Source organism: Entelurus aequoreus, linkage group LG16 (assembly GCF_033978785.1).
Source record: "Entelurus aequoreus isolate RoL-2023_Sb linkage group LG16, RoL_Eaeq_v1.1, whole genome shotgun sequence".
NCBI classification, from domain to species: domain Eukaryota; kingdom Metazoa; phylum Chordata; class Actinopteri; order Syngnathiformes; family Syngnathidae; genus Entelurus; species Entelurus aequoreus.
The window spans coordinates 35,599,954-35,626,458 of NC_084746.1; the positions used below are offsets into that span (position 1 = coordinate 35,599,954).

The 26,505-nt window shown below is 40.2% G+C and overlaps 1 protein-coding gene across 1 annotated transcript in view; it reads right to left on the minus strand.

The window, feature by feature from the left end:
- The window catches only part of LOC133630888 (potassium/sodium hyperpolarization-activated cyclic nucleotide-gated channel 2-like), a 94,107-nt gene that overhangs the window by 10,305 nt on the left and 57,297 nt on the right, over window positions 1–26,505 (minus strand). The window lies entirely within an intron of this gene.

The window sequence follows — 26,505 nt, forward strand, 5'->3', positions numbered from 1 at the left end:
CGTATTTCCTTGAATTGGCGCCGGGAATATGGTATTCGCATGCCTCGAATTATAGCCGGGTCAAACTCGTTTCGCAAAATAATTAGCGCATGCTTGGCACTTCCGCCGGGTCAAATATGAGTCATTAAATGACTCCCGCCTCCTGGTGGTAGAGGGCACTAGTGATCCTTCTTGCGACTGCTGGTACTGCAGAAGAGTGCTGCAGAAGAAGACAACCGGCAGCAAGAGTGCGCAGCCATTGTTTGCTTGGACTTTTACCATGGAGGATTACATATCTAAAATAAAACAGTTTTCTAAACTGGACTTTCAATCGAAGCAGGAGGTAATACTTAAAAGGAAGATCTCCATCGAGACAGAGAGACTTTTAAAACTGAAGAAAGATAAGGAAGACTTCTATATCGATGCTTTTCTTCAAAAGGAGCTGGCATGGACTCATTTATACCTAAAGGTAAGACAATAATAACGTTTTTTTTTTTTAAATGTGCTTTTCATGATAAGGTAAGCGCCGGAGTGGGAAGAGGTTTTAAAATAATTAGCGCATGCTTGGCCATCTCGCAGGCTTCTGGTAAGCGCCGGAGTAACAGGAGGTTTTAAATTAATTAGCGCCCCTGTGGCTATTCAAGGAAATACGGAAAGGTAAATAAAAACAGAATACAATGATTTGCAAATCCTTTTCAACCTATATTTAATTGAATAGACTGCAAAGACAAGATACTTAACGTTGGAACTGAGAAACTTTGTTATGTTTTGCTAGCTGCTTTGGAATTTGATGCCTGCAAGATGTTTAAAAAAAGCTGGCACAAGTGGCAAAAAAGACTGAGAAAGTTGAGGAATGCTCATCAAAAACTTATTTGGAACATCCCACACAGGCTAATTGGGAACAGGTGGGTGCCATGATTGGGAATAAAAGCAGCTTCCATGAAATGCTCAGTCATTCACAAACAAGGATGGGGCGAGGGTCACCACTTTGTGAACAAATGCGTGAGAAAATTGTCCAACAGTTTAAGAACAACATTTCTCAACCAGCTATTGCAATGAATTTAGGGATTTCACCATCTACGCTCCGTAATATCATCAAAAGGTTTAGAAAATCTGGAGAAATCACTGCACGCAAGCGGCTAAGCCCGTGACCTTCGATCCCTCAGGCGGTACTGCATCAAAAAGCAACATCAGTGTGTAAAGGATATCACCACATGGGCTCAGGAACACTTCAGAAAACCACTGTCAGTAACTACAGTATGTCGCTACATTTGTAAGTGCAAGTAAAAACTCTACTATGCAAAGCCAAAGCCATTTATCAACAATACCCAGAAACACCGCCGGCTTTGCTGGGGCCGAGGTCATCAAGATGGACTGATGCAAAGTGGAAAAGTGTTCTGTGGTCTGACGAGTCCACATTTCAAATTGTTTTCGGAAACTGTGGACGTCGTGTCCTCCGGGCCAAAGAGGAAAAGAACCACCCGGACTGTAATAGGCGCAAAGTTCAAAAGCCAGCATCTGTGATGGTATGGGGGTGTATTAGTGCCCAAGACATGGGTAACTTACACATCTGTGAAGGCGTCATTAATGCTGAAAGGTACATACAGGTTTTGGAGCAACATATGTTGCCATCCAAGCAACGTTACCATGGACGCCCCTGCTTATTTCAGCAAGACAATGCCAAGCCACGTGTTACAACAGCGTGGCTTCATCGTAATAGAGTGCGGGTACTAGACTGGCCTGCCTGTAGTACAGACCTGTCTCCCATTGAAAATGTGGGGGGCATTATGAAGCCTAAAATACCACAACGGAGACCCCGGACTGTTGAACAACTTAAGCTGTACATCAAGCAAGAATGGGAAATAATTCCCATTCTTCAAAAATTGCTCTCCTCAGTTTCCAAACGTTTACTGAGTATTGTTTAAAGGAAAGGCCATGTAACACAGTGGTAAACATGCCCCTTTGCTAACTTTTTTGCAATTTGTTGCTATCAATAAATTCTAAGTTACAAGCGGTAGCCAATGGATGGATGGATGGATTATTTGCACAAAAAAAAATATGTTTCTCAGTTCGAACATTAAGTATCTTGTCTTTGCAGTCTATTCAATTGAATATAAGTTGAAAAGGATTTGTAAATCATTGTATTCTGTTTTTATTTACCATTTACACAACGTGCCAACTTCACTGGTTTTGGGTTTTGTATTTCCCCCTCCAGGGTGAAAACATGAAGGCCCACCCACATATATGAAAAGGCATTGGTCAGCTGTTATGTAGTATTTAAACAATCGACCAATACATTTCTTGGTTCAATTAGAATTGGTATTTAAACAGTCCTCCTCATCATGCTGTCTTCAGTTTGACATCATGAGACCCCAAAGACACCTAACGGGACCCAACAAGATGTTCTCACTGAGCTTAAAGTGTCATCAGTATGTTAAAAAGCATACAGTTCTTTGAAAATGTACACACAATTTCACTTGAATGTGGACCTTTTCTCCTGTTTAAGTGAAAATCCACATTGGAATTAAACACATTTCTATTATTCGTATTCTCCCAATCTGCATAAAGGAGACACAAGCACGTAAATTGTGAATGAAGGCAGACTCATGTGATTTATAAAACTAAGGAGGCGGACTTTGCGTTGGCATTTTGTGAAAATATGGATGAGGAGTTTTTCTGACACTTGTGAATGCCATTGAAATCCATATTCATCCAGGCAGTGCTTGTCATGGTGATGTAGTGTGTGTATGCACGCTACAACAGCGTCTTCCTCCTGGCTGGAATAGTAAATTACGAATGAAACTTTATTTCACATATTGTAGCCATGATGTTATGAGTTCTCTTTGGTACAGCTGTTTGTGAAGCTGTAACTGTGCGCCAAGAGGGAAAGGCTTGGACAGCTGTCAGAGTGTGTGTGTGTGTGTGTGTGTGTGTGTGTGTGTGTGTGTGTGTGTGTATGTGTGTGTGTGTGTGTGTGTGTGTGTGTGTGTGTGTGTGTGTGTGTGTGTGTGTGTGTGTGTGTGTGTGTGTGAGTGTGTGTGTGCGCGCGAAGGAGAGCGTGACTGCTGACAGTTTGACATTAAATAATCAAATCAATTGATTAAACTTGATAACAATTTTCTGTACCGTATTTTCCGGACTATAAGGCGCACTTAAAATCATTTTTTTCCCCAAAAAACTCGACAGTGCACCTTACAACCCGGTGCGCCTAATGTACGGAATAATTCTGGTTTTGCTTACCGACCTCGAAGTCATTTTATCTGGTACATGGTGTAATGATAAGTGTGACCAGTAGATGGCAGTCACACATAAGAGATGCGTGTAGACTGCACTATGATGGCAATATGACTCAAGTAAACAACACCAAATTGTTATATGTTCCATTGAAAATATAGAACATTACACACAGAGCTCAAAAATCTATCAAAATGTTTTAGTACGACTTTGGTAAACTATGAAGCCGCACCGCTTGATGGATTGTACTGTGCTTCAACAAACAAGTATTATTTTGGTGTGTGTATAAGGTAAGACATACTATCTTTATATTGTACGGAATATGTACTTCACTGTGCAATCTACTAATAAAAGTTTCAATCAATCAATCAATCTGCCGTTTTGTTTCGCAATATTATGCAAAAGAAACTTTTGCTGATCTGTGTTTGGGCCCTGCATAAGTCCTGAAAATGTGCGCGTGTCCGTCTTTGTAGTCCGTGCCGACACCGTAGTCAATAAGCTTCTTCTTTTTCTCTATCTTCTTGTTATGGGACATTTATCCTCCACTGTTGCCATTTCTAATATAAAGTAGTGTAAAATTCTTACTTACAGTGTATCTGTCAGTAAACTCGCAATGAAAGCGCTAAAACATACCGGTATAGTGAGTTTACATTATTCACCCAAGGAACTTTAGTTATTATTATTTTTCACGGGACACATTTCAGGCGTTGTTGTTGCACTAGTGAGCCACGGATGAGAAGATGCTGCTCCGTTATTGATTGAAGTAAAGTCTGAATGTCATTAAAACAGTTAGCTCCATCTTTTGACACTTCTTCCACTCCCGTCCTTGCACGCTACACCGCTACAACAAAGATGACGGGGAGAAGACGCTGTAGAAGGTGAGCCACGTGAATAAGACCGCCCACAAAACGGCGCATCCTAAAACGACTGTCAGAAAGCGACTTGAAGATGATCTGTAAAACATAATCTATTCAACATTTTGACCAAAGAACCACCATTACATGTTATGTAGACCACAAGGAAGTGTTTTACATTTAGAAAAAAATAATAATAATATGACTCCTTTAATGCGCCTTATAATCCTTTGCGCCTTTTGTATGAAAATAGACCTGAATAGACCCGCTCATCGGCAGTGCGCCTTATAATCCGGTGCGCCCTATGGTACGTAAAATACGGTATGTTTGAAAAGTACATGTTATTGCACAAAATGAGACTATCTCACATAAAGCGATAACGTCATTAGGCATGTATTACTTTCCAAATAAAGACTAACAAAGTGTGAGTAATGGTAGTAAAAATAGTAACGTAGTCCGAACGTTTGCCTGGTGCTTTATATGTTGTAAAATAATAGAATGATTGCACTAGCTACTCATCCATTAGTACTGCAGTACTTTGCTAGTAGCGGTACAAGCCTACTAGCTACTCATTTATTCAATACCCAGGTTTTGATTACCATTCACAGCCCAAAACTCATTCAATTATCTACAGTTAAGGCCAAAATTATTCATGTTCTGACCACATTTGGTGTTTTTTTTTAAATGGGTATCCCTTATCTGAAGAATAAGACGTTGTGTTAATGAAAACCACTGATCTGATTGAACACATTTGAAAACATTTAATATTTTCCACCATTTGAAAGGCCCTTGATAACTTCTGGAATATTACTGTCCGTGTATTGAGATAGGGTAGGAATAATTCTAGACATGGGCGATGTGTAAAAAGGGAGTACATTTTATATACAAACCCCAAAACCAGTGAAGTTAGCACGTTATGTAAATGGTAAATAAAAACAGAATACAATGATTTGCAAATCGTTCTCAACCTATATTCAATTGAATAGACTGCAAAGACAAGATACTTAACATTCGAACTGGAAAATGTTATTTTTTGCAAATATTAGCTCCTTTCGAATTTGATGCCTGCAACATGTTTCAAAAAAGCTGGCACAAGTCACAACCAGGACTGAGAAAGTTGAGGAATGCTCATCAAACACTTATTTGGAACATCCCACAGGTGAACAGGCTAATTGGGAACAAGTGGGTGCCATGATTGGGTATAAAAGCAGCTTCCATGAAATGCTCAGTCATTCACAAACAAGGATGGGGCGAGGGTCACCACTTTGTGAACAAATGCGTCAGCAAATTGTCGAACAGTTTAAGAACAACATTTCTCAACGAGCTATTGCAAGAAATTTAGGGATTTCACCATCTACAGTCCGGAATATCATCAAAAGGTTCAGAGAATCTGGAAAAATCACTGCACGTAAGCGATGATATTACGGACCTTCGATCACTCAAGCGGTACTGCATCAAAAAGTGACATCATTGTGTAAAGGATATCACCACATGGGCTCAGGAACACTTCAGAAAACCACTGTCAGTAACTACAGTTTGTCGCTACATCTGTAAGTGCAAGTTCAAACTCTACTATGCAAAGCGAAAGCCATTTATCAACAACACCCAGAAACACAGCCGGCTTGGTTGGGCCTGAGCGCATCTATGATGGACTGAGGCAAAGTGGAAAAGTGGAAAAGTGTTCTGTGGTCTGCGAGTCCACATTTAAAATTGTTTTTGGAAACTGTGGACGTCGTGTCCTCTGGACCAAAGAGGAAAAGAACCATCTGGACTGTTCTAGACGCAAAGTTCAAAAGCCAGCATCTGTGATGGTATGGGGGTGTATTAGTGCCCAAGGCATGGGTAACTTACACATCAGACCCTGTACTGTTGAACAACTTAAGCTGTACATCAAGCAGGAATGGAAAATAATTCCAACTGAAAAGCTTAAAAAAATGGTCTCCTCAGTTCCCAAATGTTTACTGAGTGTTGTTAAAAGGAAAGTCCATGTAACACAGTGGTAAAAATGCCCCTGTGAAAACTTTTTTGCAATGTGTTGCTGCCATTCAATTCTAAATTAAGGATTATTTGCAAAAAAAAATTAAGTTTCTCAGTTCAAACATTAAATGTCTTGTCTATGCAGTCTATTCAATTGAATATAAGTTGAAAAGGATTTGCAAATCATTGTATTCTGTTTGTATTTACCATTTACACAACGTGCCAACTTCACTGGTTTTGGGTTTTGTATTTGAACATAGATTCTTAAAGTCTTTTACCATTGAATGTTGTGTATGGATCATGTAACTGTATACTTGACAAGAAAAGGAATGTTCTGCAGCTAATGTGAGTCTCTGAGACAACATAAGCATTTGCAAGTCAGTGGATATATTTAGCAGGTCGTTGCCAAACACAGAAAGATTATGCAAAATAAATCAACTTATGTGTCGACAGAGCAGCAAAGCATGCTCCCGTCCTTCAACTGTCAACTAAAATGAACCCACGCTTGATCAATGAACCTTAGGACGACCATCAATGGCAGATCAATAGAGTGAAGGCCCTGTCACAGCTACAACACAAACAATCCCTTTCTATGGTCCAGATATGCAAAGTGACCACTGACAAACCACAAACTGAATATTTATAGCCAGACTGCCGACGGTTGATAAATGAGACAGTAAACAGGAAAGGCGGACTGTAGCGTCCAGTCTTGCTGGGTAAGAACTTGGACAGGCTTAACGCTGTCTTAAAACCCAATTTTCAAAAGGACTATTTGACAACCCGGCACACATTCTGTGGAACTTTCAGACTAAGCAAGTCATTTTCTCTAAACCTCTTTATCAGACACATGCCAGCACCGCCACTGAGAACAGTATTGTTTGATTAATACCGTTCAGACCAGGGGTGTCAAACTCATTTTAGCTCTGGGGCCACGTGGAGGAAGATCTATTCCCAAGTGGGTCAGACTGGTAAAATCATGGCACGATACCTTAAAAATAAAGACAATTCCAGATTTGTTTTCTTTGTTCAAAAATAGCCCAACCAAATTCTGAAAATGTACGGATCGGAATAGCGTATTTTTGGGACCATAGGGCACACCGGATTAAAAGACGCACCCGCTCGTCTATTCAGGTCTATTTTCATACAAAAGGCGCACCAGATTATAAGGCGCATTGAAGGGGTCATATTGTGGTCCACATAACATGTAATGGTGGTTCTTTGGTGAAAATGTTGCATAAATTATGTTTTACAGATCATCTTCAAGTTGCTTTCTGACAGTCGCTTCAGGATGCACCGTTTTGTGGGCGGTCTTATTTACGTGGCTCACCTTCGACAGCGTCTTCTCCCCGTCATCTTTGTTGTAGCGGTGTAGCATGCAAGGACGGGAGTGGAAGAAGTGTCAATAGATGGAGCTAACTGTTTTAATGACATTCAGACTTTACTTCAATCAATGACGGAGCAGCATCTTCTCATCCGTGACTCACTAGTGCAACAACAACGCCGGAAATGTGTCTTGTGAAAAACCGTCCGACCGGAACTCTCTAATAACTAAAGTTCCTTGGGTGAATTATGTAAACCCGCTACAGTTTTTAGCGCTTTGATAGCTGGTCTACTGACAGATATAAGTATAAACTTTACACTACTTTATATTAGAAATGGCAACAGCGGAGAATGAATGTCCCATAACAAAAAGATAGAGAAAAAAAAGAAGCTTATCGACTACAGTGTCGTCACGGACTACAATGGCGGACCTGCGCACATTTTCAGTATTTATGCCGATCACAAATACACATCAGCAGGAACCAGAAGGTAAGAAAAGTTGGTTTTGCATAATATTGCAAAACAAAACGCTAGGTAATATGCCTGCTAATAGTGCCATTTTGTGGTCCTTTTACACACACCATAGTAATACTTGTATGTTTAATGCGCCGACAATCCATCATGCAGTGCGGCTTCATAGCTTACCGAAGTCGTACTAAAAACATTTTGACAGATTTTTGAGCGCCGTGTGTAATGTTCTATATTCTCAATGGAACATTTAGAGTGTTGGTGTTGTTTACTGCCGTCATATTGCAGTTTACACGATTCTCTTATGTGCGACTGCCATCTACTGGTCACACTTATCATTACACCATGTACCAAATAAAATTGCTTCGAGGTCAGTAAGCACAACCAGAATTGTTCCGTACATTAGGCGCACCGGGTTATAAGGCGCACTGTCGATTTTTGAGAAAATGAAAGGATTTTAAGTGCACCTTATAGTCCGAAAAATACGGTAATTAAAAAAGAATTATAGCCCAGGCACTATAATTTACTTTTAAAGCCCAAAAGTGCCTATACTCACATTTCCGACTAAACAGCACCCACACTGTATAATGTCAGTCACTGCATGACACAGATACATGGCACAAATGACTATCATTTATTTCTGGCTTGCAGAATGCATCATCAGTGTGTGTGAGTGTGTGTGTGTGTGTGTGTGTGTGTGTGTGTGTGTGTGTGTGTGTGTGTGTGTGTGTGTGTGTGTGTGTGTGTGTGTGTGTGTGTGTGTGTGTGTGTGTGTGTGTGTGTGTGTGTGTGTGTGTGTGTGTGTGTGTGTGTGTGTATGAAACTCTCCTCGCAGTCATAATCAGCATTGTTTGAAGCAACGCCTCTTATGCAATGTTCCCTTCCACAAACACTACTGTATGTGCTTCAGTGTGGAAGCCATGCATCACTTTTATTTAAGGGGCGATTGCTTGCACTTCACATGGACCGTGCATAAACGTGCACAGCTCTTATCGTGACTCGTCTCTCAGTGTCAGGAAGCAGGGAGGAACAACAAATGCTACACAAATGAATGCGAAACACTAACGAACCTTGAAATACACACTGTGAGGTCATTTTATTGTGTAGCACAGTTGTATTGGGACGGTATAGCTCGGTTGGTAGAGCGGCCGTGCCAGCAACTTGAGGGTTGCAGGTTCGATCCCCGCTTCCGCCATCCTAGTCACTGCCGTTGTGTCCTTGGGCAAGACACTTTACCCACCTGCTCCCAGTGCCACCCACACTGGTTTAAATGTAACTTAGATATTGGGTTTCACAATGTAAAGCGCTTTGAGTCACTTGAGAAAAAGTGCTATATAAATGTAATTCACTTCACTTAAACAATAATGCTAGCCGTAGTGCCAGTGATGATAACATTACACCTGCTATGTCTTGCAATAACATCAACTTAGGAGAAGATGCCATTGATGTTCTCATGAAGTGAATACTAATGACATGTACAGTAACTGTTATATGTACTGTACATCCCTGCCAGCAGTAATTGAGACGGCCATGAAAATGTCTATTTTTGACAAATGGCTCCACCTTTGGCGCCGCCATCCTGCATTGACATCATGTCCTTACGTATGCAGCACATTTGATGCTGTATTATCACACATTTATATTAAAATTTACTATTTCCTAACAAATAAAATAAAAATAAAAAACACTCCGCAAATTTACTAAGTTGAGAATGCTTAATCGTGAATATACAGTGATCCACTGTATACAGTAGAAACCATGCCTCTATTAATCACTAAGTGTGTCATACACTCGCGTCAGTGTTGCATTATCACATGTCATTATACCATTATCATTAAAAAAACACTGTACAAATTAGGGTTCTCTCGATACCAATATTTTGGTACTGGTACCAGTACCAAATTGTATTTCGATACTTTTCTAAATAAAGGGGACCACAGCATTATTGGCTTTATTTTAACAAAAAATCTTAGGGTACAATAAACATATGTTTCTTATTGCAATCAAAGAACAATTTTGTCCTTAAATAAAATAGTGAACATACTAGACAACTTGTCTTTTAGTAGTAAGTAAGCAAAACAAAGGCGACTAATTTGTCGGCTGACGTATGCAGTAACATATTGTGTCATTTATCATTCTATTATTTTGTCAACATTATGAGGGACAAGTGGTAAAAAAATTATTATGAATCTACTTGTTCATTTACTGTTAATATTTGCTTATTTTCTGTTTTAACATGTTCTATATACACTTCTGTATAATGTAATAATCACTTATTCTTCTGTTGTTTGATGCTTTACATTAGTTTTGGATGATACCACAAATTTGAGATCATACATTGGTCATAATTTAAGTTCTCATGTGTCCAGGGATGTATTTCCTGAGTTTATGAATATAATATGATTTTTGTTTTTTAAAGAAAAAATATGTTTTGATATATTGATGTTGATATTGATGATGATATTGATGTAATGGTATTTTTTGTTTTATTTTATTTTTTGTCATAAAAAAATACAATCATGCAGACTGTATTGATCTATATTGATATATAATGTAGGAACCAGAAATATTAATAACAGAAAGAAACAACCCTTTTGTGCGAATGAGTGTGAATGAGTGTAAATGGGGGAGGGAGGTTTTTTGGGTTGGTGCACTAATTTTAAGTGTATCTTGTGTTTTTTATGTTGATTTAATAAAAAATAAAAAAACTTTTTTTTTTCTTGTGCTGCCCGGTACCAATCGATCCACGGACCGGTGCCGGGATGCGTCCCGGTGGTTGGGAACCACTGTTTTAAAGCACCTCTTGCAGAGCACCACTTCAGTGTTAATACTGGTATTTTTCATAGGCAGTATAGTACCGTTTTTAGTTCATTAGTACAGAGGTACTTTAGCCCCATAAAATAATCACTTTCTAAGTTTAAAATTCCAACTTATTCTTGTAAAATTTCCAATTTATTCTTGTTAAACTAGCATTTTGACAAATACGACTTTATTTTCTCAAGTTTACAGTGTTTTTGTTTGCAACATTACGATTTGTTGTTGTGACATTGCCATTTAATTTTCCTAAATGTATATATATTTTTTGTTGCACCATTCAGCTTTATTCTCTTAAATTCATCATTTTTGTCTATAACATTACAATTTTATTTTCTTATGTGTGTATTTTTATTGTTGTAATGTTACTATCTTTTCTTGAAATATTATGACTACTGTAATAAAACAGTGAGTTATATCTATTCTTATTTTAAAAAATTATTGCAATATTGCGACTTTATTGTCATATTATTACCTTAATTTTCTATTTTAGTGTCACAAAAGTGCAAACCTTTTCTTGATATTAGGATGACCAAGTCTTTTTTTCCAAATAATATTCTTAATTTGTTTTTATAACATACCTTCAATGTTAATAATATTGAATTACTTTACTGGTAAAATTGCTATTTTGTTAGTATTTCTGCTTTTTTAGAATAACTTTTTTTTTTTTCTTGTAATACTCTTTAATTCTCTTAAATTTATGACTTCCATTTTGTAAATTTAGGACTGTTTTTTCTGGGAAATATTATAACTTTACTTTCACAAAATGTTTTCATCATAAAATGCAAATTGTATTCCTGTAATATTCACTATTATTTTATTCTTGTAAAATTGCTTCTTCTCATATTATTATGATTATCCATCCATCCATCCATCCATCCATCTTCAACCGCTTATCTGGAATCGGGTCGCGGGGACAACAGCTCCTGCAGAGACCCCCAGACTTCCCTCTCCAGACCAACATTGGCAACTTCCTCCTGGGGGATTCCGAAGCGTTCCTAGGCCAGAGGAAATGTAATTCCCCCATCTGGTCCTTGGCCTGCCCCGGGGTCTCCTCCCAGTGGGACGTGCAACGAGTACCTCCCTAGGGAGATGCTCGTGAGGCATCTGCACGAGATGCCCGAACCACCTAAGCTGGCTTCTTTCCAAGCGAAGGAGCAGCGGCTCTACTCAGAGTCTCTCTCGGGTGACTGAACTTCTCACCCTGTCTCTAAGGGAGATGCCAGCCACCCTTCTGAGTAAACTCATTTCAGCCGCTTGTATCCGCAATCTTATTCTTTTGGTCATGACCCACACTTCATGACCATAGGTGAGAGTAGGAATGTAGATCGCTCGGTAAACCGAGAGCTTTGCTTTCTGGCTCAGCTCTCGTTTCGTCACAACAGTGCGGCAGAGAGACTGCAATACTTCCCCAGCTGCTCCGATTCTCCGGCTGATTTCCTTCTCCATCTTTCCCTCACTCGTAAACAAGACCTCAAGATATTTAAACTCCTCCACCTGGGACAGAGTTTCGTTCTCTACCTGGACAGTACAAACCATCGGTTTCCTGCTGAGAATCATGGCCTCAGATTTGGAGATGCTGATCCTCATTCCAGCCGCTGAACACTCGGCTGCGAACCAATCCAGTGAGATTTGAAGGTCACGAACTGATGGTGCCATCAGGAACTACCACCCCAGTCTGTCACTCCCTCTGCACTGTCCCAGACTTCCACACAATGTTGAAAAGGCATAACAACCAAGACAGCCCCTCAACACCCAGAGCCTTCAGCATTTCTGAACGAATCTCGTTAACCCCCGGAGCTTTGCCGCTGTGGAGTTGTCTAACCAACTCAGTGACTTCACTCCGAGAGATCGACGTCAATCCCCCATCATCCTCAAAGTGCTCTTTCCAAAGCCCTACGACTTCCTCACTTGAAGTCAGCAGAGTCCCATCCTTGCTGTACACAGCTTGGATGGTTCCCTGCTTCCCCCTCCTGAGGTGCCGTATGGTGTTCCAGAACAGCTTTGGTGCCGCCCGATAATCCTTCTTCATGGATTCCCTGAACTGCTCCCACACCGTCTGCTTAGCCTCGTCCACAGCCACGGTTGCTGCCCTTCGGGCCTGTCGGTACTCTGCAACTGCCTCCGGAGTCCCCCGGGATAACATACCTCGGTAGGACTCCTTCTTCAGTCGGACGGCTTTCCTGACCACCGCTGTCCACCAGGGTGTTCGAGGGTTAGCGCCCCTTGAGGCACCTAAGACCTTCTGGCTACAGCTCGCAGCTGCAGCTTTAGCAATAGAGGCTTTGAACATTACCCATTCCTGTTCACTGTCCCCAACCTCCAGAGGGATGGCAGAGAAGTCCTGCCGGAGGTGGGTGTTGAAGTCACTCCGGACAGAGGACTCCTCCAAACGTTCCCAGTTCACCCGCACTACACACTTGGGTTTGCCATGTCTGTCCAGAGGTTTCCCCCTCCATCTGACCCAACTCACCACCAGATGGTGATCAGTTGACAGTTCAGTCCCTCTCTTCACCCGAGTGTCCAAAATATACGGCCTCAGATCAGCTGATACTAGGGGTGTAACAGTACGTGTATTTGTATTGAACCGTTTAGGTACGGGGGTTCTGGTTCGGTTCGGAGGTGTACCGAACGAGTTTTCACACGAACATATGAAGTAGCCGCCTAAGCTAAAGTCTTAACGAGCTGCACTGCTTTCTGCCTCTGTCTCCTACACAGCACCCAGCATTGTCCCACCCACACAACCATCTGATTGGTTACAACCATAGCGGTAACAGCCAATCAGCAGTGCGTATTCAGAGCGGTAACAGCTAATCAGCAGTGCGTATTCAGAGCGCATGTAGTCAGTGCTTCTGCGGTGGGGTTAGCAGGTAGGTGTTTAGCAAGTGAACATCAGGCAGCGGACTCTCCCCAAATTAAAATAAACACCTCCCAGTCAACTACTAGTAACATCACTATGAGCCCGTTGACCTTCTAGGAACAAACTGCAGCTTAGCTTGCTCGCAGTCCTGGCTTGAGGTGAAGGCTAATTAGCTTTTAGCGTAACGTTAGCTCATTGTGCAGTGTGTGTGTGTGTGTGTGTGTGTGGGTGTGTGATAAAAATCAACTACAGGCTTCCGAAATGCTGTAATAAATTAAGCAGGATGAGTTGACTTGAAACTGTTTAATGTTGCGCTTTTTATATGTAGAAGAAAAGTTGTATCATTTTATTTATTCTGAGCAACAACTTGAGGCAGTTTAATGTTGATTAACGCGGGCAGAATTATTATAGTGTTCCCAATGTTAAAAGGATAAGGCCATTGTTTACAAATTTGGTAAATAAATAACCCAAAAATTTTATATTTTGTTGTTTTCTTACTGTACCGAAAATGAACCGAACCGTGACCTCTAAACCGAGGTACGTACCAAACCGAAATTTTTGTGTACCGTTACACCCCTAGCTGATACGATTACAAAATCGATCATTGATCTTTGGCCTCGGGTGCTCTGGTACTATTATGATTAATATTCTTTTTAAAAAAAAGTAATATTCTGACTTTAGTCTTATAATACTACAAAGCAGTGAAATAAAAAACTGATAACAAATAAATACCATGCCATTTTTAAATGGTTCAAAACCTAAACAAAGGAAAGTGCTGACAGGTGAGGGCATTACGTAACGACTCACCTGCAGGAGTGACTGGGGTTCTTGACAAGTGCAGACCAGAGCGTGGCCACAACAAGCGACCCCGGTGTCTCTACATGTCAACACAAACGCAGCAGCTGGTGTGCCTTTCTTATATTGTAGATGAGAGGCGCTGATTGGGAGCAAAGTGAAAGTGTGGAAAGGTGTGAGGGAGAACCTGACCAGCTGTTCGTCCACGTGACCTTTTTTTTTTTTTTTTTTTTTTTTGGATACAGCGAAGGAGGCAGCCGTAATGAGTTCAAACCTTACGTGGTGCTATTTAATGAGTGCGGACGCAGTGCGAGGGATAAAAAGTTTAAGAGAGGAGCTGGAGCAAGCGACGGGTCGGTGCGTCACAGCACAGCCACAGGCGGACTGACAGAGAGCCAAAGGAGAGAAAATGACATCCATTTGCTGTCGCTGTGATGACGTATGTGGCAGATAAACTCTCCCATGACATTTTGTCATCCAAACTAAAACCTCTTTGCTTTTCCTCATTTGTCTTTCACTGCACCAAACAGGGATTTCTGGCTGGGGATGGAAGGAGTATAGAGTGTGACTGTTCGATTAGAGCAGAGGTGTTAAAGTGGTTTTCACTGAGGGCCACATCGCAGTTATGTTTGGCCCCAGAGGGCCGCGTCTAACAGTGAATACTATTATTACACAATTTTTTTATGCATTTTTTGTAGATTTTTTAAAAACTAAAATGTAAAAAAAATATTGTAAGTTGCAATAATTTCACCTCAAAATGTAGTGTATATTACTGTAAATGAAAAAACAGTACTGCTGTTTTTATGGTAAAAAAAAAAAAAGGCAGCTCAGTTACCAGAATTTTACTGTAAAATGTACATTTGTTTTTTTACTGTAAATAAAAAAACTGCAATTCTACTGTAAAATTTTGGCACCTGAGCTGCCAGTTTGTTTGTTTTTTGTTTTTTTTACCGCAAGATTTTTCGGTGTATTACTGTGAATGCCAACATGACACCACAGTTTATTACAGTAAAAAAAGTACTGGTTTTTTTTTTCATTTAAAGAAAAATGCTATAAAAACCACAGTAAATTTCACAATTTTACCATAAAATCTATCTTTATGAAATCTTAACATTGCACAATTTGATGGATAACTTGCTTTGAAATCATTATTATTAGTATTTATTTATATTTAAAAAATGGTTTGAATGTTTGATCATATATTTTTGCATAATTAGACAATATTTAAGTGAACATAATTTGCAGTTACATGGAGTACATATATTTTTGTCTCCGAAAATAGAAAGAAAGAATACATTTAGTAAGAAAAGTTACATTACTTAATTGATACAATTTATTTCCAGGCTTTTGAGGGCCAAATAAAATGAAGTGGTTGGCCACATCTGGCCACCGGGCCTTGAGTTTCACACCTGTGAATTAGAGTCTGCAGGCTTTCGCCTAGAACAGAGCTGGGCAAATTAAGGCCCGGGGGCCACATGCTTTTCAATCTGGCCCACCAGACATTCCCAAATCATTTTTTTAAATCTTTAAGATGGAAAGTGTAGCTGCCATTATGATGTGCAGTGATGTATTCAAATAACCGTAAGTCTTGAACTATACTGTACAAAGTATTTCAATGGTTGGAATCTGCACTTTTGCCTGATATACTAGTTACTATGGTAATCTAATTAGTTACTATGGTAATCTAAGTCACAGCAGCTTGTCAGGACTGGGACTTTGGCGTGGTTTGTTTTCCCATGGTGCAAAGGATTTGGACTGGACATGGCGTGAAGGTAAATACATATTTAATTTTAACACTCAAAAAATAAACCAGAAAAAGGCGCTCACAGTGGAGGCACAAAACTTAACGCAGGGAACAAAAACTTGGACTATGCATAACTATGAACATGGCAAAACAAAAGACACTAACTGTGGCATAAATAAACACAACTTACTTGCGGAAGCAAAGAGCAGCATGAACCATGGTATCAAGAGTGTCAGGGGTATATCGAGAGTGCGATGTCGCCAGGCTGATTGCCTGGCAACTACGGGCTTAAATAGTGAAGACATGATTAAAGACAGGTGCGTGAGTCGTGAGGACCGGTGAAAACTAATGGGTTGCTATGGTGACAAAACAAGCAAGAGTGCACAATGAGTCCAAACGTGGAACAGGTGAAACTAATGGGTAACCATGGAAACAAGACAAGGGAGTGAAAAAGCAGGAACTAAAAAGAGTCCGAAAACCAAGTAGAACATAACTTAAACAAAACATGATCCCAGACATGACACAGCTCAGACGAGGCACCAAGCAGTGTGGATGGGGAGAGTTCCCACAGGGTGTTTCCAGAGTGGCCAGCCTGAAATGCGGGTGTCAGGGACAGACGCGGAAGGAGATTTTTACAACAAAGTTCTAAAGCTTAGTGATAAATCAGATGTATCAGATTGTAGGTGGGTTTTTTTTTTTACCCTTCCCATTTATATTTCGCTGTGTTTGTTGCATTTTTGTTGCGTTTCGCTTGATTGTAAAATATGTCCATCGAGAGGGGGTGTGACATTCATATGTTGTCAATATTCAGTGTTTTATCCTTCATAGGTAATATTGTAAACCACACTTTCTTTATTTTCATGTACATTCTGGGTGTCTCATTCAGTAAAATAATGTAAAATTCCATTCCGTTTTTGAAGGCGGTCTGTCATAATGTTTTTAGCATTCAATCAATCATTATTGTGGGGTTTTGTATTAGTGTTCCTAAAAATAGATATACCGGCCCCCAGACACATTTTCTTCTCTAAATTTGGCCCCCGAGTCAAAATAATTGACCAGGGCTGCTGTAGCCGCTACTTTCCTTTGGCTGGTTTTGCAATTGGGTGAGCCGTCGTGTTCAATGACGACCGGGTTATTTTTCAAGGGGACGGCGTGGCGAAGTTGGGAGAGTGACCGTGCCAGCAATCTGAGGGTTACTGGTTCAATCCCCACCTTCTACCATCCTAGTCACGTCCGTTGTGTCATTGGGCAAGACACTTCACCCTTGCTCCTGATGGGTCCTGGTTAGCGCCTTGCATGGCAGCTCCCGCCATCAGTGTGTGAATGTGTGTGTGAATGGGTGAATGTGGAAATATTGTCAAAGCGCTTTGGGCTCCTTAAAAAAAGGGGTAGAAAAGCGCTATACAAGTACAACCATTTACCATTTTATTTTTCAAGTGCTCGAAATGTTCCTGCACTTTTTGGGGGGTGGTGGGAAAAGTTTGCTGCTTTGTCCTTAAGCTAATGTATCCTACTGGCGTGTCACTAGATAGGCGCATGTAAGCGCATGCAACTTTGTTTTTGTTCTGTGCAGGTTGTGCCGAAAATAACACACCATCATAATGTCTGTCTATAACAATTGAGGAGGACTGAAACACACGGCGTAGTGGAGCCTTTGCGATTAATTAACTGACTTGTTTTTTTAGAGTAAAACCGGTTAATTGTTGGGTCCCTGTTTCCCTACTCCTACGTCCCACTTTCCTCATTCACTTCGTTTTACTACATTTTTCTACGCTTCCCTTCCCTCTGAGCACTTTTCTCCTTCCCTAACATCTTACATTCCTCTACTCTCCTCTCGCCCCATCCCACATGTTCTCCCTCTACTAGAAATTCTAATTCCGGCTCATCCCAAACGGCCATGGAAGGATGGTTAATTCATTCACTTCATTCCCAGCTAAATCGCCTCATTATATTATGAAGCACATTGGCCAAAGAGAAGAAGAATCAGATAGTGGGAGCTTGTCTTGTCTGGCTTTCTATTCACCAAAGTGCATGTGTGTGTGTGTGTGAATGTGCGTGTGTGCGTGTGTGTGTGTGTGTGTGTGTGTGTGTGTGTGTGTGTGTGTGTGTGTGTGTGTGTGTGTGTGTGTGTGTGTGTGTGTGTGTGTGTGTGTGTGTGTGTGTGTGTGTGTGTGTTCTGGCAATGCTTACTTAATGGGGACATCGCTCTGTTTACACAGTCACCTTTAGGGGACCTCTCACGGTATGGTGACAAAAAAAACAGGTCCCCTAAAAGGAAACCTTTTTAAATGAAAAATTAAAATTGTAATTAATTAAATGAAAATTTGGTTCCCATGAACCATATTAACTCTTTTTTCCCCAGGGTCCCCAGTAAGAATGATCAGCACATTACTTCATCAATCCAGAGATTTAAAGACATGTATGAGCTAACTGGGCAGTGGCCATTTTACCTAATTTGTGTGTGTGTGTGTGTGTGTGTGTGTGTGTGTGTGTGTGTGTGTGTGTGTGTGTGTGTGTGTGTGTGTGTGTGTGTGTGTGTGTGTGTGTGTGTGTGTGTGTGTGTGTGTGTGTGTGTGTGTTCTTGTATTTCTACCCTTCTTGAGACATCAACAAGGAAAAGTACCTTCCATATGAGGACCGGTGAACAAGTTCAGACCGAAATCATGGTCCCAATACTGGAAAACCATTGCATCTAATAGAGACTGTCTCATTTGCACCCCTGGTGGTGAAATCTATCAAAATGAGGGTGGTCCCAAAAAGGAGGGATGTTTTAAATTGACTGTGTGTCGGTTTTAAGAGTGCTCCCCCTCTGTTCAACATATGAAATAACAAGTGTGTGTGTAAAAAAAAAATTGAAGTGCTCCTCCTCTGGCCAACATATGTAATAACAAGTGTGTGTAAGAAAGTGAAATGCACCCCCTTTGGCCAAAATGTAGTTAAAAAATAAAAACATATGTATATAGAGACATACTGTAATAACTTGAAGTAAAGAAAGAAGATTAAAAACCAATTACAAACTAAAAGCAGTCTTTCTATCACAATGTGTCGACTTTTTTTTATAAAATTGGGAAGAATTTCTCATATTCTTTCTGTTTCTGTAATATTGCAATATTTTCTCGTAAAAATATTACTTTATGTAAAATGATTACTTATTAATGCAAAATGGTGACATTTGTCATATAAAATTCGGACTTTTATCACAATATTGCAAATTTTTTTGTTGTTCTTGCAAAATAGTGACTTTTTTGAGTAAAATTATGACTTTTGTCATAATCTGATTATTATTATAATATTTCCAACATTTTAAAGTTTTCTTATAAAATTGTGACTTTTGTCGAGTAAAATTACGACTCTTTTCATAAAATTGCCAAAATGTTAAGCTTTTCCTGTAAAATTGCGACAGTTATTCTGTACACATATTATGTATATATTCGTATATATGTTAGATTTTTTTTATTGCTATATTAGTCTATTTATACCTGCATTGTCCTTTTCATCCTTTCACTTTCCATCATTGTAACTGAGCTACTGTGTTGAACAATTTCCCTTGTGGATCATTAAAGTTTGTCTAAGTCTAAGTGTAAGTCTTATTGAGTAAAACTCCAACTTTTATCATAATATTGCACAAATGTTCAGTTTTTCTTATAACATTTTGACTTGTGTTGAGTAAAATTACGACTTTTATTATAATACAGCCAAAATTCCAAGTTTTTATTGTGAAATGGTGACCTGTTTCTTGTGAAATTCCAACAAATTGTTCACAACAAGCTCTTTAATATTTGCATAGTATGTATAAATTATTAATGTTCCTATATCTAGAAAGGGTGGTCCTTAAGAGATTGGCATTTTCGGAGGTCTCAAGAAGGTGACAAATACAAGAATGTGTGTGTGTATGAGTGTGTGTGGGGGGTGGTCTTCACGCACTACAAAGTCGCTGCTCATAAAAGGAGACATGTGAAAAGGGGTACAAAAGGAGACTGGTCTGATCACCACACAGTGATCAGACCGGGGACGGCGTGGCGCAGTTGGGAGAGTGGCCGTGCCAGCAACCTGAGGGTTCCTGATTAAATCCCCACCTTCTACCAACCTCGTCACGTCCGTTGTGTCCTTGAGCAAGACACTTCCCCCTTGCTCCTGATGGGTCGTGGTTAGGGCCTTGCATGGCAGCTCCCGCCATCAGTGTGTGAATGTGTGTGTGAATGGGTGAATGTGGAAGGTAGAAAAGCGCTATACAAGTATAACCCATTTACCATTTACACTAGTAAACTATTACAAATCATTTGACAGGACAAAACGACATATGTGTTTGCCTAAGATCTTTGCAAGGTCAGCCAGCTGCAGGATACCTGGAGGCAAGCTCATCATGTCTGCTGTGCTATTGTGACAAGCGCAGTGGGACAAAGGTGAGCACACAGGAAAAAAAACAAGGTCCATATTTTTTGGCCTTACATCATGTATATAAAACCCTAATAGAGGTGTTTAGATGTTTTTAAGGGCTTTATAGGCAGAATACAGCGGACCCCATAGGCTCCATTGTAAGCAGACTTTTGATCGCATTTATTTAATATTTAGAATGCAAAAAATTAATAACATCCATCGTCATGTCTCTCATAATGATTGTGAACAATAGGCAAAAAAAATAAAAAAGTGTAGTTCCTCTTTAACAAGCAAACAAACAAATCAGAGCTTTTCTCCAGAGCCTTCAGTACTGCGACCAAAGAACTGTGATATAATTGTTTATTCTAATCTATCAGATTTTTTTTTTATTAAAAAAAGGGGTTGTCCTATATTCAGGGTCGTCTTATATGTGGGTCAATGCAGTCTATGCATTGGATTGGAAATGTACGACATGACAGACGAGGCTAACTGTTTTATGATATTAGAACAAAAATAGTTTTAGTTTCGTCGATATTGAAGTGAATTAATTGACTCATATTATGTTGAACATATGGTGAATGTTTATATTCAACTTGGAGAAAGCGAACAACCAGGTTTAAGTAAATAATGGTTGAGCCCATAATAAACTAGGGCGCCTTAGTTGGACATTTGCATGTGGACTGGGTTAACTCTCTCACGAGAAGAGGCAATAAATTGAGACTTTGGAATGCACATGTGATAGCTCTATCCTGGAGGAGAGACTCCATGTCTATCTTCACATCAACTTCTAAGTTACAACATATAGAGGTTGTTTTCCGGTCACTTACACATGAACATCTCCTTACATGGTCAGGTTGTACTATCCTGAATTAACACACACCCAGACAGAGAAAGAAGGAATATAAGAAGGTGGTTCGGCTCCTCCAAGTTAGGAGTCCTTCATTTTTGACCTGAGCTCCTCCAGGAACTGCAGTCCTGTATAATGACGCTCGCTTGTAATAAAGCAACTTTTGGTTCAGTAAAGCGTCTTCGACGCCTCTTTTGAACCAGCCGCAATGCCGTGTCACCCTTCTGTCCGAAACGAGGATGACAAGACCAGAAATACACATCAATATAAAGTGGGGTTGTTACTTAATGTCTATATAAAAAAAATGTGGCTCTCAGGGCAACCACACCTGCACTGTAGGGTTATGATACATTATGGTATGATACTGTATGATTGTCAGCATAAACTAAATAGCTGTCTTCTGTTATGATTGGCAAAAATTGGCCACAAAGCAAATGTTCCATCTTAATGGAGCATAACACTAATCCATGCGCTAAATACACTAATCATTTTACATGTCAAAGAACCCCAATCAAGCTCACTTTGCCTATTTCGAGGACGCTGACCCGAGGGGATGGTTAGCACTTGACTCTTCTGACTGATTGTTTTTTTCTCCAAGTAGGCATTTGTGAAGACATTGCCAGTCAGTTTCATCCATGCTTCCATACATCCTGCACCAGTGGTGGGCCGTGCGTTTCCCACCTAGGCTTTCAGTGATGTCCGACTTCAATAATTACCTCTCAAAATACCATCATTTATGTCACCACATGACCATTGCTGGAGAAATACTATAAAGAAACACATTTACGCACTACCCTCCATTGAATCACATCAACAGTGTACAAAACGGGTTATTTTCTGGCGCATTTAAAAATCAATAAACCCGCATCAGCAATTAAAACATAGCTTATGTGGTAGTGTCAAAATTAAAATTGCAAAAAACATATTAAGTGTGAAAATATAAAGAAATTAAATATTTGAACTCACAATTTGTAGAACACATTCGACGCCGTATAGCCCCTCGTAGTCGGTTGATACGAGTGGAAATGGTGGGAATTTCCCCTTTTCATCACCTACATCATCTCACAAGATGTAGTTTCTTTTTAAATATCCTTCTTGAAAATGGCCTTGCAAATATATATCTGCCAAGTTTTTGTTCTCCTTCTTTGTAGGTCAACACTTCCTGCTTCCTGCTAAATTGCAACTTGTGATTGGATACTCACTTTGGAATGATAAGTGAGTATCCAATCACAGTCTCGTTAACATCAGGCTACTTAGATAGGCTACTGTCAACAACTTGTGATCTGATTGGCTATCGCAACTGTCTATCAACTGTATGTGTTCTCAAATTCATCCGCCATGGACTGGTCGCCAACCAATCGCAGGGCACATATAGAAACAAACATCCGCACGTATGAACAATAGACTCTCCGATTAGGCCAGGGTTATTCAACTGTTGGTCCATGGGCCAAATTCTGCCCTGGAATGACACCATACCGGCCACTGAGTTTGGTTCAAAACTTGGGCGACAAATATTTTTGCAGCAAATTCCTAAAAACACTAAAGTGCTCCTGTTGTTTAGATCAGGGGTGCCCACACTTTTTCTACAGGTGAGCTACTTTTCAATTGACCAAGTGGAGGGGATCTACCTCATTCATATATATAATTTATATTTATTTATTTACATTTTTGTTAACAAGTGAAAGGTGTTTAATGATAATTCAAGCATGTTTAACATTTTTTTCTTTCATGGAGACAAGAATATAAGTTGGTGTATTACCTGATTCTGATGACTTGCATTGATTGGAATCAGACAGTAGTGATGATAACGTCCACATTTTCAAATGGAGGAGAAAAAAAGTCATCCTTTTTGTCCAATGCCACATGAAAGTGGTTAGTTTTTGCCAGTTTTATTCACTTTACAAGAAATAAGTTGGCGGAAAACTCCGTAGCTGGCTAGGTTGTGCGCGCCAGCTTTCTGAGACTCTTATTTTGTTAGCGCAGGCAGGATGAAGCAGCGCTTTTATTGTGAAGACAGGAACTGTGCAGTCGGTCTTTAGAGTTTTGACGGCAGGTACGGCGCGAGAGTCTGTTGAAATGAAAAGTATTTCTCGCCTTCCTGTCGGTCATTTTTTCTTAATAATGATCTGGTAGCAGCCAGCGTCATCTCACAAGACCCTAGGGTGCCGTGAATGTCAATCAAGTGACAAAAGTGACGTCTATGTGAAGATTTATGATCGCTAATTTTTAGGTTTATTTTTTTAATGTCTGGCTGGCGAGCGTGATCGACCGGTAGCTCGCCATCGACGTAATGGGCACTCCTGGTGTAGAGAAATTTGGTCCACTGTAAACACAGCAAGTCCTAGCATTGACATTTGAACCTTGCTCGCAAACACAGAACACTGGGGTCCAACTCTGTGATTTACGCAGCGGCTTATAGTGCGGGATTTAAGGGAACTGAAAGAGGCTAACGTGCATGTTTTTGGAACGTTTTGTTTCACGGTGACACAAATAACACACAAAAGTAAAGGCTGGACAATAAAAAAAAAAGCCTTTAAATCATTGCTATATACAAAACCCAAAACCAGTGAAGTTGGCACGTTGTGTAAATGGTAAATAAAAACAGAATACAATGATTTGCAAATCCTTTTCAACTTATATTCAATTGAATGGACTGCAAATACAAGATATTTAATGTTCGAACTGAGAAACGTATTTTTTTTTGCAAATAATCATTAACTTAGAATTTAATGGCAGCAACACATTGCAAAAAAGTTGGCACAGGGGCATTTTTACCACTGTGTTACATGGCCTTTCCTTTTAACCACACCCAGTAAACGTTTGGGAACAGAGGAGACCCATTTTTGAAGATTTTCATGTGAAAGTTACCCATGCCTTGGGCACTAATACACCCCCATACCATCACAGATGCTGGCTTTTGAACTTTGCACCTATAACAGTCCGAATGGTTCTTTTCCTCTTTGGTCCGGAGGACACAACGTCCACAGTTTCCAAACACAATTTGAAATGTGGACTCGTCAGACCACAGGACACTTTTCCACTTTGCATCAGTCCATCTTAGATGAGCTCGGCCCCAGCAAAGCCGGCGGTGTTTCTGGGTGTTGTTGATAAATTGCTTTGGCTTTGCATAGTAGAGTTTTAACTTGCACTTACAGATGTAGCAACCAACTGTAGTTACTGACAGTGGTTTTCTGAAGTGTTCCTGAGTCCATGTGGTGATATCCTTTACACACTGATGTCGGGTTTTGATGCAGTACCGCCTGAGGGATCCAAGGTCACGGCCATTCAATGTTACGTGCAGTGATTTCTCTAGATTCTCTGAACATTTTGATGATATTACGGACCGTAGATGGTGAAATCCCTAAATTCCTTGCAATAGCTGGTTGAGAAATGTTGTTCTTAAAGGCCTACTGAAATGATTTTTTTTTATTTAAACGGGAATAGCAGATCCATTCTATGTGTCATACTTGATCATTTCGCGATATTGCCATATTTTTGCTGAAAGGATTTAGTAGAGAAAATCGACGATAAAGTTCGCAACTTTTGCTCGCTGATAAAAAAAAGCCTTGCCTGTACCGGAAGTAGCGTGACGTCACAGGAGCTAGTATTCCTCACAATTCCCCATTGTTTACAATGGAGCGAGAGAGATTCGGACCGAGAAAGTGATGATTACCCCATTAATTTGAGCGAGGATGAAAGATTCGTAGATGAGGAACGTTACAGTGAAGGACTTGAGAGACAGTGATGGACGTATCTTTTTTCGCTCTGACCGTAACTTAGGTACAAGCTGGCTCATTGCATTCCACACTCTCCTTTTTTTATTGTGGATCACGGATTTGTATTTTAAACCACCTCGGATACTATATCCTCTTGAAAATGAGAGTCGAGAACGTGAAATGGACATTCAGTGCCTTTTATCTCCACGACAATACATCGGCGAAATGCTTAAGCTACGAGCTAACGTGATAGCATCGTGCTTTAACTGCATATAGAAACAAAAAAATAAAGCCCTGACTGGAAGGATAGATAGAAAATCAACAATACTATTAAACCGTGGACATGTAAATACACGGTTAATGCTTTCCAGGCTGGCGAAGGTTAACAATGCTGTGCTAACGACGCCATTGAAGCTAACTTAGCAACTTAGCAACGGGACCTCACAGAGCTATGCTAAAAACATTAGCTCTCCACCTACGCCAGCCAGCCCTCATCTACTCATCAACACCCGTGCTCACCTGCGTTCCAGCGATCGGCAGAAGGACGAAGGACTTCACCCGATGCGTTTGGCGGCCCGGAGACGTAGGAAGTCAAGGTGAGGTCGGCGGCTAGCGCGGCTAGCGCTCCAACAAAGTCCTCCTGGTTGTGTTGCTGTAGTCCGCTGCTAATACACCGATCCCACCTACAACTGTCTTCTTTGCAGCCTTCATTGTTCATTAAACAAATTGCAAAAGATGTCCAGAATACTGCGGGATTATGAAATGAAAACAGAGCTTTTTGTATAGGATTCTACGGGTACCATAACTTCAGTTACTCGGACTTCGTCACGCGCATACGTCATCATACCGCGACGTTTCAGCCGGATATTTCCCGGGAAGTTTTAAAAGTCACTTTATAAGTTAACCCGGCCGTATTGGCATGTGTTGCAATGTTAAGATTTCATCATTGATATATAAACTATCAGACTGCGTGGTCGGTACTAGTAGGTTTCAGTAGGCCTTTAAACTGTTCGACAATTTCCTCACGCATTTGTTCACAAAGTGGTGACCCTCACCCATCCCTGTTTGTGCATGACTGAGCATTTCATGGAAGCTGCTTTTATACCCAATCATGGCACCCACTTGTTCCCAATTAGCCTGTTCACCTGTGGGATGTTCCAAATAAGTGTTTGATGAGCATTCCTCAAGTGGCAAAAAAAACTGAGAAAGTTGAGGAATGCTCATCCTCAACTTTCTCAGTTTTTTTTTGCCACTTGTGCCAGCTTTTTTGAAACATGTTGCAGGCATCAAATTCCAAACGAGGTAATATTTGCAAAAAATAACAACGTTTACCAGTTTGAACGTTAAATATCTTGTCTCTGCAGTCTATTTAATTGAATATAAGTTGAAAAGGATTTAAAAAACATTGTATTCTGTTTTTATTTACCATTTACACAACGTGCCAACTTCCCTGGTTTTAGGTTTGGTAATACATCACAAAAGTGATCATTGGCAGAGCATAAAAAAAATTAAAAAAACAC